Source organism: Canis lupus, chromosome 26 (genome assembly GCF_011100685.1).
Source record: "Canis lupus familiaris isolate Mischka breed German Shepherd chromosome 26, alternate assembly UU_Cfam_GSD_1.0, whole genome shotgun sequence".
In the NCBI taxonomy this organism is placed as follows: domain Eukaryota; kingdom Metazoa; phylum Chordata; class Mammalia; order Carnivora; family Canidae; genus Canis; species Canis lupus.
The window spans coordinates 25,788,601-25,807,696 of NC_049247.1; the positions used below are offsets into that span (position 1 = coordinate 25,788,601).

The following is a 19,096-nucleotide window of genomic DNA, read 5'->3' on the forward strand; positions in this document are numbered from 1 at the left end:
GTGGTATCTCATTGTGGTTTTGTTTTGTATTTCCCTGATGGCAAGTGATGCAGAGCATTTTCTCATATGCATGTTGGCCATGTCTATGTCTTCCTCTGTGAGATTTCTGTTCATGTCTTTTGCCCATTTCATGATTGGATTGTTTGTTTCTTTGGTGTTGAGTTTAATAAGTTCTTTTTTTTATTTTTAATTTTTTAAATTTATTTTTTATTGGTGTTCAATTTCCTAACATACAGAATAACCCCCAGTGCCCGTCACCCATTCACTCCCACCCCCCGCCCTTCTCCCCTTCTACCACCCCTAGTTCGTTTCCCAGAGTTAGCAGTCTTTACGTTCTGTCTCCCTTTCTGATATTTCCCACACATTTCTTCTCCCTTCCCTTATATTCCCTTTCACTATTATTTATATTCCCCAAATGAATGAGAACATATAATGTTTGTCCTTCTCTGACTGACTTACTTCACTCAGCATAATACCCTCCAGTTCCATCCACGTTGAAGCAAATGGTGGGTATTTGTCATTTCTAATAGCTGAGTAATATTCCATTGTATAGAAAAACCACATCTTTTCAATGAAAGATGAATGGATAAAGAAGATGTGGTTTATCTGAATGAGAGTCTTGCTGGATAAAGTATTCTTGGATGCATGTTCTTCTCAGTTAGGACCCTGAATATATCCTGCCAGTCCTTTCTGGCCTGCCAGTCTCTGTGGAGAGGTCTGCTGTTAATCTAATATTTCTCCCCATAAAAGTTAGAGATTTCTTGCCTCTTGCTGCTTTAAGGATCTTTTCTTTATCTTTGGAATTTGCTAGCTTCACTATTAAATGTCGAGGTGTTGAGCGGTTTTTATTGATTTTAGGGGGGTGGAACCTCTCTATTTCCTGGGTCTAAATGCCTGTTTCCCTTCTCAGATTAGGAAAATTTTCAGCTATGATTTGTTCAAATACATATTCTGGACCTCTGTCTCTTTCGGCGCCCTCGGGAACCCCAATTAAACGTAGATTCTTCTTTCTGAGGCTGTCATTTAATTCCCTTAATCTATCCTCATGATTTTTAATTGTTTTTCTCTTTTCTCCTTATTTTCCCTATTTGCCATCAACTTGACTTCTATGTCACTCACTCGTTCTTCTACCTTGTTAACCCTCATCGTTAGGACCTCTAGTTTGGATTGCATCTCATTTAGTTGATTTTTAATTTCTGCCTGATTAGATCTAAATTCTGCAGTCATGAAGTCTCTTGAGTCCCTTATACTTTTTTTCTAGAGCCACCCATAGCTTTATAATAGTGCTTTTGCATTGACTTTCTGACATCAACTTGTAATCCAAATTTTGTAACTCTGTGGTAGAGAGGACTGTTTCTTTTTTTTTTCTTTTTTTTTTGAGAGGACTGTTTCTGATTCTTTTGTGGTGAGTTTTTCCTTCTAGTAATTTTGCTCAGTGCACAGTGGCGAAAAACAAGTTGTACTGGAAAAAAGGAGAAAAAGATAGAAGAGAGAAAAGAAAATAAAAGATAAAGAAAAAAGAAGTAAAAGAAAAAAAGATAAAAAAGGGGGGGAGGCAAACAGAAAACAAAAAGAAGGGGGAGTATCCTCTGATTCTGTATACTGTAAACCCCTCGACTTCCCCTGGAACTTTCCAGTGCTGCTTGGTCAATAATTTGTTTTTCCCCTGTCCGTCTAGCTGGTCTTCTGGTGGAGGGGTCTGATGTGCTGATTCTCAGGTATGAGTACTTGGGGAAGCTGCTCAGCCCCCTGCCTGGTGCAGGGCTCAGTGAAAGATGTTTAAGCTGTTTATCCAGTGAGGCCACTGTGAGGCTCAGTGGGGGCTGTTTACCCTGTGAGGCCCCAAGAGGAACAGCAGCAGTGGCAGCGGCCAGCCCCCCAGCCCTGGAGTCTGCTCCCACAGTAACTACTGCAGCTCCCAGTCTGCAGGGCTTGGATGCTCCCGGGCGGGGCCGCTGACCTACTCAGCTCGGGGCCCCCGGCGGCAGGTGTCCTCGCTGTCCTCGGCACTCCTGCCCCCACCTGTCCTGGGGGGAATCCAGATCCTGGGCTGTGTCCCCGGTGCCCTGGACTCTCCGGCCTGTACTGCTGGAATCGCGCTCCCGGCCGCACAGCCCCCTCCACGGAACCTCTGCCTGAGCCCCCCCGAGCTGCTCCCAGGCTGCGGGGCACACTGCAGCCCTTTAAGGAGCTCGGCCATGGGGTGTGGGGCTCTCCCCAGGGGCATGGGCTCTGTTAGTGCCCCCAGGAGCCTGAGGGCATCCCTACCTTCCTGGTGTCCTGCTCCGACTCCCTGCAAGTGCCTGTCCATCCCTGGAAGGTTGGAGCAGCACCTGCTCCTCCAGGTGGGGCTCTCCTGACCTGGGGGCGCTCGCCCCAGCCTCAGCCCAGCTCCTCAGGGCCCCTCCCCCTCAGATGCCTTTTGTTTCTTTATTTCTTTTTTCCCCGTCTTCCTACCTTGATAGAAGCAGGAACTCTTCTCACTGTTGCATTCCAGCTATTCTCTCTTTAAATCTCAGGCCGAATTCATAGGTTCTCAGGATGATTTGAAAGCTATCTAGCTAAGTTGGTGGTGACTTGGGGACCCCACTCTTCCACCATCTTGCCCCCTCTCGAGTATCAGATTTAAATTTCAGGAAGATATCATTTATTAACATAGCTATGAATTGCAGAAATGACTCAAAATATGAACTACTAGAAGCCATGTGATCCCTTGGGTAAAAATTGACCTTCATAACCATGGACGATTGGGGCTGAGATTAGTTGTGTTCAGTCTCAGTGATGAGGCACATGGAATGAGGGGAGCAGATGTGAAGAGGCACTGAGCCATGCATCAGATGCCCCAACTCGGGTAGAGCCTTTGAGCTCCCAGTGCTGGTTCCCTGACACCCTGTGGGAGAGAACAGTGATGTGACAAGACACACCACAGAGGACACAGTGATCTCTAGAGTGCTCTGGTCAGCCTGCATCACTATGTCCTCTCAGAGGTACAAGCACTGCCCAGAGGAAGCTCCTGCCTGACTCATGTAGGATCACTCAAGACCCACGGGGGCGCTGCTCTATCACTTTCCTGCCTGAGAGGACTCCTGGGGACTTGGTTGATTCTGTCTCCAGTCTATCAATCCATCCATTCTGCTCTGGCTGTAGATTCCCACCCAGATCTGTCCCACTGGAAAGTCAATAGGACGCTGGTGTCTGGGGAAGGCTTGGGGCAATGTGTCCAGGTGGACACCCTTAGGGACCCTTGCTCTAAGTATGACTTCCAATTGTGCTCTTGATGAAATAGGCAGTAAGTGCCTGAGTCCTTTATCTGCATCATTTTAGTTGTTATTTCTTACTGGATTTTCTCATTTATATCAGTACTTTATAGTTATCTATGGAGAAAGATATTGTTTGTGTTTTCAGCTTTCCCAATTCTTTTTTTTTTCTTTTGTATGGATACCATTCCTCATCTCAAAATTTGATAGATGTGAAATTCCTTTTGTCTTCTAAAGTGTCAGAGATGCCTTTGTTTAATAGGAAATTCATGAATATTGTTCTCTGATATGAGTTCAGGCTCTCAAACATGAAGAGAAAGGGAAAAAACATGCATGATTTATCAAACCAACAATTTACAAGTAATTCCAAAATCAATGTCAGTCTTTTGGTATCTAACATTGGGGCAAACACGAGGCCTGAGCCTCATCTTCCCCTGTTCCTACAGAATCCTTTTTGCTCCTGCCAGTTCTTCTTCTCCAGGTTCCTTCCCCAGCCTTCCAGGACCATCCGATCCTCAGCAGAGCACAAAGGGAAATGGAGTTCAAAATGTTCAGAGTATTGGGTTCATTTCTCATAAAGAGACATTTTCAGTTGGCATCCCCTGGACTATTTGTAGACACTGTCCATGATTAACTAAGTTGAGACCACCATCCCTACATCTGTCACATGGACTCTGAGGTTCCCGGTATCCTCATGGATGGAGGAGTGGCTGCTAGGATCCTCCAAGGAAATAAGCAATGTCTTTGGGAAGGGAAGGAAATGTTCAGAGAGTGATTAGAGTTGAGGTGATTTAGAGGCAGGGCCAGGAGTTGGAGAATGTATCCATCTCCTCATACAGCTGTCAGGATCCTCAGTGAGGAACTTTGGGGTGGAGGTCACCAGGGTCATACTTAGGTGATTTATCAAAGATGTCTTCCTGACAATCAGTGTCCCAGGCCACCCTGCAGACGTTTGTGTGTGTGAGGTCCCAGCATCTGTCCCTTTCGAGATCTCCCAGGTGATTTGCAATGATCTTGGGGGAGGGATAGACAGGAAGCTGATTTGCATAAAGCACTTGTTTATTATAATAGGTCTGGAGTCAAGAAAAGGCCAGGGACACCCTACTCCAGCCAAAGAGCTTGTGGAGTCCACCTCCAGTGAGGGTCCCCACTATGGCCTGGATGGTGCTTTTTCTCGGGCTACTTGCTCTTGGCTCAGGTCAGGGAAATGGACTCTGCATCTGTTGGGGGGAACATAAAAGCAGGGACTCATGTGACCCTTGTCTACCATAACTATACCTTTCTCTCCTCTTGGTTTTAGGACCAAATTCTCAGATTGTGGTGGCCAGGAGGCATTGTTGTCAGTGTCCTCTGGAGGGAGAGTCACACTCACTTGTGGCCTCAGCTCTGGGTCAGTCACTACAAGTAACTACCCCAACTGGTTCCAGCAGACCCCAGGGCGGGCTCCTGGCACGATTATGTACAGCACAAAAGACTGCCCCTCTGGGGTCCCTGATTGCTTCTCTAGATCCATCTCTGGGAACAAAGCCGCCCTCACCATCACAGGAGCCCAGTCTGAGGACGAGGTTATTACTGTTTTACACGACATGGTAGTGGGAGCTGCTACACTTACCCACAGCATCTCAGATAAGGATGAAGTGAGACAAAAACCCCTGGGTCTTTTATCTGGTCCTCATCATTGAGCACCTTCTGTGGAGCTTACAGTCAGGTGCATGACAGTGATGCTAAGCACAGTGATAGAGACAGATGAGGGGGTGGGCCACAGTCCTGGGGCCATAGCTCCCAAGCAGGAACACATGCACTAAGGTAGTTAATCCCGTTACTGGTGACAGCAGTAGAGCAAATGCCCCCCCGGGATGCTGGCATGAAATGGTGCTTCCCTGTAACCCTTTCCTTTATTAAAGACAATATCCATGGACTCTCTAAACTTTTAGACAAAATGTTTATTAATACTAATAAATTTTAACATAACTAATACTTGTTTACTCATAAAACGTGTAGAATAGTAGATGAAGTCCATACAGACGACTGCAGACACCATCATACTATGTTTTAGGAAACATTACATGTATATTTACATTTTACTTTTTTAAGATCTTATTTTTCCGGAATGACTACATCCAGCATGGGGCTCAAACCTACCACCAAGATCAAGAATCCCACCCTCCAGTGAGTGAGCCAACAAGGAGCCCCTATAGATGCATATTTATTATTCTAAAGGATTTTATTTATTTATTCATGAGCGATACACAGAGAAAGGCAGAGACATGGGCAGAAGGAGAAGAAGGCTCCCTGTAGGGAGCCTCATGTGGGGCTTGATCTCGGGACTGCAGGATCATGCCCTGAGCCAAAGGCAGACACTTAATCTATGGACCACCTATGCATCCCTAAATGTGTGTTTCAACACAAAAATGATTTTATGTATTTATCTGAAAGAGAGATATGGGATGAGATATGAGGAGCTGGGGGACAGGGACAAGCAGACTGCTTGGTGAATAGGCAGCCCAATGCAAGGCTGGATATCAGGACCCCAGCATCACAACTTAAGCCGAAGACAGATTATTAACCACTTGAGCCACCCAGGCATCACAATTATTCAAAATAATTTATTTAAACTCAATTTGTCAACATATATCACCAGTACACATCCCTTCAATGCCCTCCTTAGTGCCCATCACCCAGTCAGCCCTTCCCCCACCTACCTCCCCTTCCCTACCTTGTTTGTTTCCCAGAGTCAGGAGTCTCTTATGGTTTGTCTTCCTCTCAAACTTTCCCCCACTCAGTTTTCCTCCTTTCCTTTATAGTCCTGTTCGCTATTTCTTTTTTTAATAAATATTTTATTTATTTATTCATGAGAGACACACATAGAGAGAGAAGCAGAGACCCATGCAGAGGGAGAAACAAGCTCCAGGCAGGGAGCACAACATGGGACTTGATCCTGACCCCAGGATCAGGCTCTGAGCCGAAGGCGCTGCTAAACCGCTGAGCCACCTGGTCTGCCCATCGTTCACTATTTCTTATATTCCACATATGAGTGAAACCATCTGATGATTGTCCTTCTACGATTGACTCTTTTAACTCAGCCAATACCTTCCATTTCTATTCATGTCGACATAAATTGTAGGTAATTCATCCTTTCTGATGGCTGAGTAATATTGCATTGTATATATCCTCTTTATCCATTCATCTGTCAGAGGATATGGTGGTTCCTTCCACAGTCTTTTTTAAAAAAATATTTATTTATTTATTCATGAGAGACACAGAGAGAAAAAGAGGCAGAGACACAGGCAGAGGGAGAAGCAGGCTCTATGCAGGGAGACCAATGTGGGACTGGATCCCGGGTCTCCAGGATCATGCTCTGGGATGAAGGTGGCACCAAACCGCTGAGCCACCCAGGCTGTCCAGAGAGAGGGATATTAATCAAAATAAGGAAAGACAAACATTATATGTTCTCATTCATTTGGGGAATATAAATAATAGTGAAAGGGAAAATAAGGGAAGGGAGAAGAAATGTGTGGGAAATATCAGAAAGGGAGACAGAACATAAAGACTGCTAACTCTGGGAAACGAACTAGGGGTGGTAGAAGGGGAGGAGGGCGGGGGGTGGGAGTGAATGGGTGACGGGCACTGGGTGTTATTCTGTATGTTAGTAAATTGAACACCAATAAAAAAAATAAAAAAAAAAAAAAAAAAAAAAAAAAAAAACAAAATAAGGAAAGAAGCTCTCAAGTCGAAAAATATACATAAGTTTTAAATGCACATTTTTTATGGAAGAAGAAAATATCAAGGCTACATCCACATCATTGAAATTTCATTGTATTTTGGAAGAGGTGAGAATGTAGAGGTGGTAAGGAGGCCAGGGATTGACAGCGGGTGGTGGAATGAGGAGGGGGAGTGTATGAAGTGATTGTATTTGTGGTGATGTTACTCTCTTACACGGCACTGTGACGAAGGTCACACCACGCCCATGTGTTGTCACAACTCAGTAAACTAACTCCAGAGTGACAGCACCTTTGTGCAGGCAGAAAATGTCTTCTAGGAGTCTGGGGTCCATGACAGAGTTCACAGGGGGACATCATCCCATCTAGTGCTCCAAGGAGGTGTGACCCCATGTTCCCAAAGGGAGGAGACAGGAAGGTGGGGACCTGAGGGAAATTGGACAGTTTGAAAAGGGAGCAAAGCAACTGCACCTGAGCCCCCTAGTCCAGATGATAGAGTGTGTCTCCTGGGCGGAGGGGTCAGTCATTGTGATGTTTCAGAGCCGTGCCTGGAATTGAACCACAACCTCTAATGTCACAGATGGTGGGAGCCAACGTAGTCCCTTCAGAAACAGAAGGTCCTCTGTTGTGAGGGTCTCGGCCTCTCCATAACCAATGTCATGGTCGGATCTGTCCTTGTGGTTCTGATGGCGACTGCAGGACACCCGTCAGCTGCAACACAGGGACTTTGAAAACTAAAGAGTGATTACTTATAAACCTGGAAATTGGGGCCAGAAACAGAAATCATTGTAGAGACAGGTCTAGCCTGTGACCTCCCCACCAGGAGTGTGGACAGAGGCTCAGCTGACATAGGAAGGAAGTGGAGTCAGAGACAGACACAGAGACAGAGAGAGACTAGGTTTCAGGGACCCACACTGGAGTCCATGGGGGCAGCATCCCTGATGTCTTTGTCCATGTGCTCCCTGCCCTGGGTATTATGCTGACCTCGAGCTTCACTCTAATCCTGGAGAAGCAGTGGAGCAGTGGGGACAGTTGGAGACAGTTCCCACGGAGGAGCCACAGCTGGGGATTCTGAGCCATTTGGGGTCATTAGGTGAAGCTTCAAGAAGGTTGGGTGTGACCTGGGTGTTGTCTACTCCAAGCATAATGGGCAGGGGACTCAGCACTGGAGGCAGGGGGCTATGTTCCGGGCTCCTGTCCCCTCATTTTAGCTAAGGGTGACCGGGTCTGGGGCAGCCGGGGACTGGAAGCCTGTCCCTAGGGTCTATGGGGTGCTGCAGCTGGGAAGGAAGTCACTGCCTGAGCCTGGGCCCAGGCCCCACCTGCTATAAAGCCCAGACCCCACAGTTCAGGAGGGTCCTCCTGCCAAAGAGGACATCAGGGAGAAGATGGGATGCAGAGCAGTGACTGACCAGATTGACACCCTCTCCCCAGGGGTTGAAAGGATGATAGAGAGCCCCTAGCTCTCCCTCCCTGTGGCTGGGGTCCTGGGGATGTACAGGTGGAGGGAGAAGTTGGGGTTCTTCTCCATCCTTACTTCTTCATGATGCCCACTGTCCCGGACACTGCAGCCTGACCTTGGACATTCAGCTCATGCTCCTCCATGAATCCTCTTCCCCGCTGGAGTGTGAAGGTCTGCGAACATACCCACCAACACATGCTCACTGTTCTAATCCCTCCATGAACATTCCCATGGGGAAACCAAGAGGGGCAGGTGTCACCTCATCTGACAGCGAGCTCACCCTGGGAGACCTAGAACAGTGAGGAGGACTCACACACCCACAAGCTGCAGGCATCCTGCAGGGGAGGCCCCCGGAGCCAGCCTGGACTGAGGGATGCTGCCTGCAGGACCCCTGTCCCCCATCCTGTACCCAGGGATGGAGCCCAGGGTTCTTTCCTAGACTCCTGTCCCCCCCTACATGACCATACTCACCCCGGGGTCTGCTCACCTGGCCTGCACACCAGCCCCATGCCAAGGGCACTGCTCCTGCTGCTCAAGGTCAGGGCCTCCCAGTTTTGAAATAGGAAATCAGTGTTTGTGCTCCTTCCTCAGATCTTCCACTCCTTCATGCACAAAGAAGTCCCTCCTTACCTGAGGCTCTCCTGTAGTGACACCAGCAACCTCTAAGGGGCCCATGATAGCAGTGGCCTCTGTACTCACGATCCTCTTCCCCTTCTCACCCCACCTTCCTCCTGGGGAGCACAGCTGCCAATAACACAGCCTGCTGTGTTCCTGCCTCAGTTGCTCTGCGCAAATCACCTGGTTTCTTCAGTCCTTCCCTGTTCTGTGTGCCCACCCATCTCAGGGTGACATCATCACCAGATGATATTCTCAATCTGTGAAATCACCATGTCCCTTCATGGTTTGAGCATCTTCATGCCCTGGTCTCGTTTTCTCTTCTGTGTGCAGAACACGGTCACTCCTCTGTCAAGACAGACATGAGTACCTTCCCTTGAGGAGTTCCTAAATGTCTCAGAGGGTGGGATGATTTCACCCTTTCATATGGTTTATGGATTATACAAATTCTTTTTTTAAAAAGATTTATTTATTTATTTATTTATTTATTCATGAAACACACACACACACACACACACACAGAGGCAGAGATACAGGCAGAGGGAGAAGTAGGCTCCATGTCGGGCGCCCAACGTGGGACTCAATCCCGGGTCTCCAGGATCACATCCTGGGTGGAAGGTGGCACTAAAACGCTGAGCCACCTGGGCTGTCCAGAATTATATAAATTCTTATACCCACAGGAGTGCTTCTTTCTGTATGACTCTTCCATCTATTTGGAAGCTTTTAAATCACAGACACTGTATCCATGTTCTTTACATCAGTCCCCACAGGGGGCTTCACACACTCCTACAGGTCACTGCTGAGTGCTGGTGACCGAGCCCAGGGTATAAACCTCAGGACACTGAAGACCCTGAGAGGGACTTGTAACCAGGAGGGGTCACTCTGCATCCCCTGGGTCCTGCAGGGGGACCCTCCCAGGTGGGGGAACCCCCCTGGCCTCAGGGCTGGGCAGAGGCTTAGCTGCCCCCTGTGCCCCTGGTGAAACCCAGCAGCCTGGTGCCCTCAGGGCCTGACAGAGGCTCCTGGGCAGGGTCCTGTGGGGTTCCCAATGCTGCACACACCACCCTCTCTTGAGTCCAAGTCAGAGCAGGTCCTGCCCTCAGCCTCCTCTGTCCTCTCTTCTCCTGAACACTATCAGATGGAGTCTGAGAGAGTCTGGAAGGGGATGCAATTTTGCATAAACAGCCCCTTCATTTCCAGAAGACAGTAGGGAGGATAATATAAGCCTGGGTCACCTCACATCAACTGTGGAGTCCAGGTGTTGTGTCACTATGCTCTACTCTTTCTGCTTGGGAACAGTGCCAGTCTTATGGATGAGCTCCCAGGGTGATCTTACCCCAAAACTGAGATACTCCTAGATTCAATGACCCATCCTCCATGAGGGTCTTTGTTTGCAGGTTCTCTGTCCCTGCCTGTGCTGACCCAGCCGCCCTCAAGGTCTGGGGGTCTGGTTCAGAGGTTCACCATCTTCTGTTCTGGAAGCACAAACAACATAGGTGATAATTATTTTAACTGGTACAAACAGCTTCCAGGAACGGCCCCTAAAACCATCATCTAAGTGGATCATATCAGACCCTCAGGGGTCCTGGAGAGATTCTCTGTCTCCAATTCTGGCAGCTCAGCCAACCTGACCATCTCTGGGCTCCAGGCTGAGGACTAGGCTGATTATTATTGCTCATCCTGGGATGATAGTCTCAATGCTCCCACGGTGCTCCAAGCCTGGGGGGAAGTGAGACAAAAACACACTCATGTGTGAAGAGGGGACACACCAGCAGTTCCTCCTCAAAGTAGCCTGTGATTGTGCTTATTCTTTCCTGATGCCCTGGGCCCAGGTCCATCCCAGGGCCTGCCTGAGGTGAGGCTCCTCCTGCCCCTTCTGTCCTCAGTGTCACTCAGAGCAGCCCCTCCTGAATGAAGAGTCTTCCTGTAAACAGACATGTCTTGTCTTCTTCAGCTGTGAGCAGTTACCTCTAGGCTGGTTGATATTCATTTTTACCTTCTGAGTCTAAAATAAATGAAACATTTTCTTTTGCCTCTGAATATACCATGGTTCTCAACAATACCCACTTTGTGCTTAAGTAAGTCAGCCTTATTTCCTTTTGATTTTATACACTATCCGATTATAACTAGTGCTGGCTGTTTTGTCTTATTTTCTGATTTTTTGTTAAATAGATGCAAACATAAAACTATAAAATTATAAACATAAATCCAAAAACTTTTGCTCAGGGAAAACCTGCACAAGAATGTTTATACCAGCTTCATTCACAGCCTCTAAAAACTGAAGGCAACCAGATATCTGCCCCTGGAGGTCTATTGCAGGTTTATATATAATGAACACACAGCTGTTCCTGACTAACATGTCATCCAATTGGTGGCATATTTGTAAAACTGGATATTTTTCACAGTATTATGATTACTGTATTACATTTTTGAAGAGCCATTGTCTTGAGAGTGTAATGATACCTGCTGCTTCTTAGAGGCTAAAAGAAGAAAAAGTACACGTGCACAGAGAAAATTGTTTCTGAGCAATGAAGTTCTTCAATATGCTACTGTGATGGTACTGAAATGACACTATGGCACTGTCAGAATTCACTGAACGATGTAGAGCCACTTGACAGAGCCCTTAAATCTGCATATAAAAGTCAATTATGAGGTTTAGGGCTCATGAAGGAATGTAGTCTGTGACCAAACCCATGGACCCGCAGGACAAACCTGTGAGCCCACCTCAGTGCAGCCCTTGGGGGAAAGCTGCTCCACTGAGTGACTTTGAACCTGAGTGGAGCCTGTAAGTGTAAAGTCACGAGAGACTGCACGGAGCTCTGTATCTAGGAGACAGGGGTGTGTCCCGGGGAGAACAGGTGCATGGTTTGTTGGGGCTGTGCTGTGTTCTGGAACTGCACAATTCAGTAAATGGATGGACGCTGCTGCAAGCTGCTTGCTCACTTCAGGAATGGAGATTCACCAAAGTAGGAGGCCTGAGTGAAGACTGTGGTCATGGATTAGAGCTGGAGATGGCAGTTTTCAATCATGTGTAATTTGGTGGAGACTGATAATTGCACTTGGAAATCGTCACCACTATCTTCATGTTTGGATTACTTAGTCCCACATAGGATTCCTTTGAGTTTCCGCTGTGAGGCATTAGACATAGTGAAGCCCCGTAATGTCACTATGGTGCATTTCCCCAGATATTGCTCTCTAATCCCATTCTTTCAGGAGGACAGGCAGGCTTCTTGGGAGAAATGTTTGATCCCCAAGTCAGGGATTACACAGGATGAACAGGGAGTGCCTTGTAGTGTCAGAAAGTGAAGAATCTGTCAGAACAAAGACAAGGACATCAATGCACTCCCACCATGCATACACAGGTACACACACACACGCGCACAATGACAGGATGTGTCGAGGAGTTCATGAGCCAACTGAAAATGTTGCCACTGCGAAAAACTGGAAATATTTCAGGACCAAATGAATGTAATAGCATTGACTTTTAACTCCAAGTCTATAAGAGCTGTTCACGGACCATATTGTTAACTGCATGTATCAACGAATAAGCAGAAGAGATACTTTCCTGTGCAGAGGATTTCAGGTTACAGGTGTAAACTCTTGGCCCTGAATGATGTCAGGCATAATCCTCACTCAGTAAGTGTGGACATAGACACCAGCAAACAAGGAAAACCTGAGAGAATGTCACAATAAGGGAAGCTTAAGGAGATACCAGGAACGGAGCAGCCCTGGTGGTTCAACAGTTTAGTGCTGCCTTTAGCTCAGAGTTTCATCCGGGAGACCTGGAATCGAGTCCTGCATCAGGCTTCCTGCATGGAGCCTGTTTCTCCTTCTGCCTGTGTCTCTTTCTCTCTCTCTCTCTCTCTTCATGAATAAATAAATAAAATCTTTTTTAAAAGAGGAAATACCAGGAATGTAACGAAGAATCCTGACCTGGATCTTAGAACAGAAAAAGGACATCGGGTAAAAACTAGAAAATGTGAACAAACTGGGGATATGTATCGTTATGGATTGATTCCAGTCTCCACTCATTCACGTGATAAAAAGTTCTCAAACATTTCATGTTTCAGGATGTGTCAAAATCAGGAAATGTAGATGTTTCAGATGTAATCAGATCAGGTGAACCGGTAAGGATTAATCTAATGTGGAGTCTTTCTCTCCCTTTGTTTTTCCTCTGACTCTTTGTTTGAAATGATGGTAAAAGTCTTCTCAGTGTGTTAGAGAACAGAGCTATGGACTGAGGTTTCATTGTCATAGAGAGCCTTGATATAACATAAAAAAAATCAGAATGTTCTGTGGCCTTTTTACTGTCAATCCCTGCTGCATTTACCAAATAATTACGAGGCTGAATTGTTGAGGTTGGAAACCAAGTCCTGGGGGTCCCCTGATTTAGGAGTAGAGAAAGAAATCCTAAGGTTTTTGTATCATATAAAATTTTATTTTAATTTTTTTTTAATTTTTATTTATTTATGATAGTCACAGAGAGAGAGAGAGGCGCAGAGACACAGGCAGAGGGAGAAGCAGGCTCCATGCACTGGGAAACCGATGTGGGATTTGATCCCGGGTCTCCAGGATCGTGCCCTGGGCCAAAGGCAGGCGCCAAATCGCTGCGCCACCCAGGGATCCCTGTATCATATAAAATTTTAAATAAATCCTTATACTCTTAACAATTAGAATCTGGACTAAATAAAAGGAAAATGAATAGTAAGTATATCACAGAGACACAAGAAATAATGAATTCCCAGGCTCACTGCAAAGTGAAAATGAAAACCCAGACTGGGAAGCATGAATAGTGGACACTTTCATGCTGAGATCATTTTAGTCTGTACCAATGCAGACATCATTGCCAGGGCCTGTGCACTGGGGGTCACTTGATGTAACAGGAGACTCTCATAATACAGCACCAGCAACATTGGTCCCTCAGGTAGGATAAACGAAGTAGATCTTATCAGGTATGAATGAACAGTGAACCTTGGAAAAGAGTTGGCCTTAAATTTGGTTTTGACTGGAGACTGATCGGGACTCCAGGGCCATGCAGACTGCAAGCTCAAAGGTTAGGTAACACTAATATATTACCTCACATAAACACTGTTAAATAAATCCTATATGTAGCAGCCTGCATCTTATTAGTAACCTGGAGAAAATTAATGCTTTTGTCCCAAACTCCCTCAGTTCAACCCCGCGATGCCTACTGCTCACTCCATCTGCTTCCTTGGTTGGGAAGGTCTTGGACAAATGTCTGTTCATTGGGCCTAGATCTCAGACATCCATCCCCCATGAATTCTGAACAATAATTCTGGGTTAGGGCCCAATACATGTATCATGAAGGTTCTCAGTGCAGGAGGTGGAAGACCACTCAGTATAAGAGGCCTCCATTTATAGTAATGTTCTGTTTACAGAACCAGTACATAACTGGTTTCAAAATATATTAAGTATATGAGAGAGTCCCATATATAAGCAGTTGTCAGGTTAAATTTCAAGGAAACTTTGAACCCAGAAAAGTCAGCAGGAGCAGAAGACACTTTTCCCTGGCAGCATTCTATTCTTATGGCAAAGAGAAGCATCAAAGGTCCTAGCAGAGCAGTCTGAGGGGACTTCACAGGAGAATCTAAACCCACAACAACAAGGGTCAAAGTGGAAGTTGGTTCCATGTAGAATTATTTTAAGGTATGAATCACTTAGGTACGGTGGGCCTTTATGGTGTTTAGTTGGTTCAGGATGATGGTAGACTGGATATTACCTCAGTCACCTGGAAGAGGTAAACTCTACTCTCAGCGATGCTGAAACACTTGGGAACAGAATCCCTGTGCAGTTCACCATGTATTTAACCATCCTGGGGTTGTTAGTGACTTAAAAAAAAAAAAAGCCCTGTTAGCCCGAAACTCCAGGGTGGGCACCTCTCCATTCACTGACCTGGGCTATGACATTATCTCCAGTCAATGGCAAAATCTAGACATCATTGCAGGAGTGCTGGGAGGGTGAGAGAGCCTGGAGGACTCAGTGTCTCAGCCCAGACGGTGGCGCTGTGTGACAGGTCCCTTGAGGCCAGGCTTCTGGTCCAGCCCAACCAGGGAAATACTCTAGTAATTCTTGCACACTTGGCAGGTAGTGTCCTCACTGCAGTGTGACTCTGCAGCATCTATGCCCCTGGAGGTGCATGGGTGCTCAGCTCTGACTCCCTTCCTTGTTCATGTTGCATCCTCCTCCCCGTGTAGTCATTGCCCAGGCTGGTGTTCAGGCAGGACAGACAATCCCTCATCTGGAGAGGTTCCCATGATGAAATGAATCACCTGCAATGCTACCTGGTCTAGGAAAAGGGATCACTGTGGAGGGGAGGATGGGAATGCCAACCGTGTGGCCTTAGCCAGCAGAGCCCTGGGCTTCTCGGTCCTGTCCTCTCCTCCCCTCCTCCCTCATAGACCAGGGGTTCCCTTCAGGGATGCATAGTAAAGATGCAGGGGTGAGGGAAGCATTTGAACTACTTGGTTCCCATCATCGTTGTGTGTTTGGTCATCACCCTGTTCCTGCTGTCACTTTATGGCCTCCAGCTTTCCTTTTAGGACCCCTCAGACTAAGCCCTCAGGCTTGTGGTTAATGTAGCACTCACATCCTTCCATTGGGGGAGGGAAGGCTTCCCTCAGCCCTGGTTGTCTGGGAATGTCTCCACACTTTGTACAAATCATATATGGTCTTTATGTGACATGCGATCAACAGATCCAGCATCAGCCCTCTACCTGCTACCCCAATTGACCTCACTTGTGTCTCTCCAGGCATTCATGACTTTGTTGGCATCGCCCTCCATCCACCTGACACTATGGACCATCCCTCCCTCTCCCACAGCCTGGAGTCCAGTCAGTCAGCTCCCACTGTCCCACCTGGGGACACAGGCCCCTGCACCCTTCCCCATTGCCCTCGCTGTCATGATCCTCCAGGCCCTCCCTCCTCCTAATGACCCTCCCAGGTCTCCCTGTCCTACCTTCTGTACTAGGAGGTCCACTGAAGCTAATTCTCTGATGAACACCACTGAGGACAAGATAGGCACAGCTGGGATGAAAAATCTCACAGCAAATGGAGAGGAAGGAGGTCACAGGATGGCTCTGCACTGGTCCCTGTTTGATGCCCAGGGCATTCTCTGTCCCCAAAACCCTGGCAGCTTCATCAGACTTTTCTGTGTCCTCTCAACCCTGCTCAGGAATTGCCCAGCATTTCCACCTCTGTGTCCTCCTCTGTGAAGATGTGTGTCCCCCACACAAGCTCCTGCTGACGTCCAGCACCCAGAGCCAATCCATCTCCCCTGAGCCCCTCTGGCAGGAACAGAGACCCTCTGCTCTCTGTTCCTTATGTCTGGTCCTCAACTCCACAGCAGTTCCTGGTTCTCCTGGAAGAGGATTGCACAGATCCCTCCTTCTAGAACCCAGTCCATGTAGGAATCCTGATCAGAGACAGCAGCCCTGGACTTCTACCCATCCCTGGAGAGTTACTCTCACATGGTGGGAGTGTAGGAGTCAGAGAAGCAGGGGAAGAGGAGGACTTCCTGAGGTGGGAAAGAAAGAGAGTTGCCCAGAGACCAGCAGGGGGAAGTAGGATGGAGTCTGCGGATCTGCAGGATAGGGCCTCACAGTTATGAAATCCCTTCTCTGACAGAGTCTTGGGTCTGGGTACTTTGCTTTCAGTGGGAACTAAATAGTCATGTCCTCTCTGAGCTGAGATGGGTCCTTGGACATGGGCCTGTGGGGGTCGCAGCAGCTGCTTCCTCCAGGTCAACCAGAGAGAAGCTAATGCATCAGGAATCCTCGCTGTCAAAGGGCCACAGACCAAAAAATGCAGAGGACATAGAGACAGGCGTGATCACATTCGTATGAGCAGCCCTTCCCCTGTGAGGCCCTGGAACAGGCGATAACACGACAGGGTCACCCCAGCCTCAGCTCTGTGGCCTAAGAAGGGACTGCGCCACCATGGCCTGGACTCCTGTCCTCCTTGGGCTCCTCCATCACTGCACAGGTAGGTACAGGCCCCAGTGAAAGGGCGGGGGGGGGGGGACCCCAGCCTGAGTCCTATCTGCGTGGCTCAGCTGCTCAATCAGAAGCAACCTGTCTCTTGTCTTCATTGTGATGTGTGAGTGTCTTCAGGTTCTCTATCCCAGGCTGTGGTGACCCAGCTTCCTTCTCTGCATCCCTGGGAACAACAGCCAGATTCACATGCACCCTGAGCTATGGCTTCAGTATTGATAGATATGTTATAAGCTGGTTCCAGCAGAAGGCAGAGAGCCTTCCCTGGTACCTACTGTACTATTACTGATACTCAAGTACACAGTTGGGCTTCGGCATTCCCAGCTGCGTCTCTGGATCCAAGACAAGGCCACATTCACAAATGAGTAGACCCATCTCTGGTTGGGTCTAGAGCTCCAGCCCCACCTGAGACTGATGCACAATTGCAGCCACATTGTCTTGATATCGGAAAGAGCAAGAGAACCCAGGCCCTCAAGGAGGGATGTCTGGTCCCCCACCAAGATGAGCAGCTGGGATCAGATAAACTGAGGTCTGAGGAGGGGACAATCCCGAATGGGTGGTGCACACAGGAAGTTTGACGTCCCCCTCCCTCAGGACCACCCAGAGCTGCAGTGAATGTAAGGTCCCTGCATCCCATTGCATTGAGCCTGCATGAAGGGAGCAGATTGACATCAGCCTGATGACAGAGCAGGAGTTTCTTGAACTCCAATAAAAAAATACAAACAAAACAAAACAAAAACAAAAACGGGAGGTTAAAACACAAATACATTTCTGTGAGAACATGTAGAACTCATGCTTTTAATGCCCAAGAGATGGAACCCATTCTGAGAGTCAGACCTGGACATGTCAATGGGGAGGGAACTGGTGAACCCTGGAAACCAGCTGGGCTCTCAGGGCTTTGGGCCTTGCCGAGGTGTGTGCCCTGTGACCAGGAGGGGGCGCTGAGGGATTGCCCTGTGGTCCCTACAGGGCTGCTCAGTGAGGACCCTTCTTCACTCAGGGTGCCTGGGCCTGAGAATTGGGTTCTGAGCTCCCTGATGGGGACTCAGCATCTGTGACCCCTCTGGCCTGGCAGTCTCCCCTGAGGGCCTGTGTGTGGTCTCAGCAGGTGCTTCCACCCAGGGCTCTCCCCAGGGCTGAACCACCTCCATCCTTTTTTTTTGCCAACATACAGAATAACACCTAGTGCTCATCCCGTCAAGTGCCCCCCTCAGTGACCGTCATCCATTCACCCCCACCCTCCGCACTCCTCCCCTTCCAACACCCCTAGTTTGTTTCCCAGAGTTAGGAGTCTTTATGTTCTGTCTCCCTTTCTGATATTTCCCACACACTTCTTCTCCTTTCCCTTATATTCCCTTTCACTATTATTTATATTCCCCAAATGAATGAGAACATATAATGTTTGTCCTTCTCCGATTTACTTCACTCAGCATAATACCCTCCAGTTCCATCCACATTGAAGTAAATGGTGGGTATTTTATTTTTTAAAAGATTCTATTTATTTATTTACAGAGAGAGACACACAGAGAGAGATAGAGAGGCAGAGACACAGGCAGAGAGAGAAGCAGGCTCCATGCAGGGAGCCCAATGCGGGTCTCAATGCTTGGTCTCCAGGATCACGCCCTGGCCTGAAGGCAGCGCTAAACCGCTACACCACCGGGGCTGCCCTGCACTGAGGTTTTAAATGCCGCTCCTATCATTATTCTCCATGCAGTCTGCACAGATCTGTGAACAATATACTCATAATTCCATCTGCGTCTTCACAGTGACATCATCATTGAGTCTTAGTCAATGCACATTGACTAGATCCTCTTTAAAAGAACATTCATCCAATTTATGTGCACAATTGATCTAGAGGGTGACCAATACGCAATCTCTTCCTCTGGATTCTTGGCAGAAATTCTCCAGCTGTCACATCTTCCTGCTAAAACACCCTAGCACGTCTGTCCCTTGTGCTCTCAGGTCAGTGGCACACACACAACCAAACTTGGCAAGGCTCCTGGAGACCTGTGTCGATGTGGGGGAGGACAGATC

General features: G+C 47.7%; 1 pseudogene; it reads left to right on the forward strand.

The window, feature by feature from the left end:
• Positions 1–4,409: 4,409 nt before the first annotated feature.
• LOC119877555 lies at positions 4,410–4,887 on the forward strand (annotated as a pseudogene).
• Positions 4,888–19,096: the final 14,209 nt, after the last annotated feature.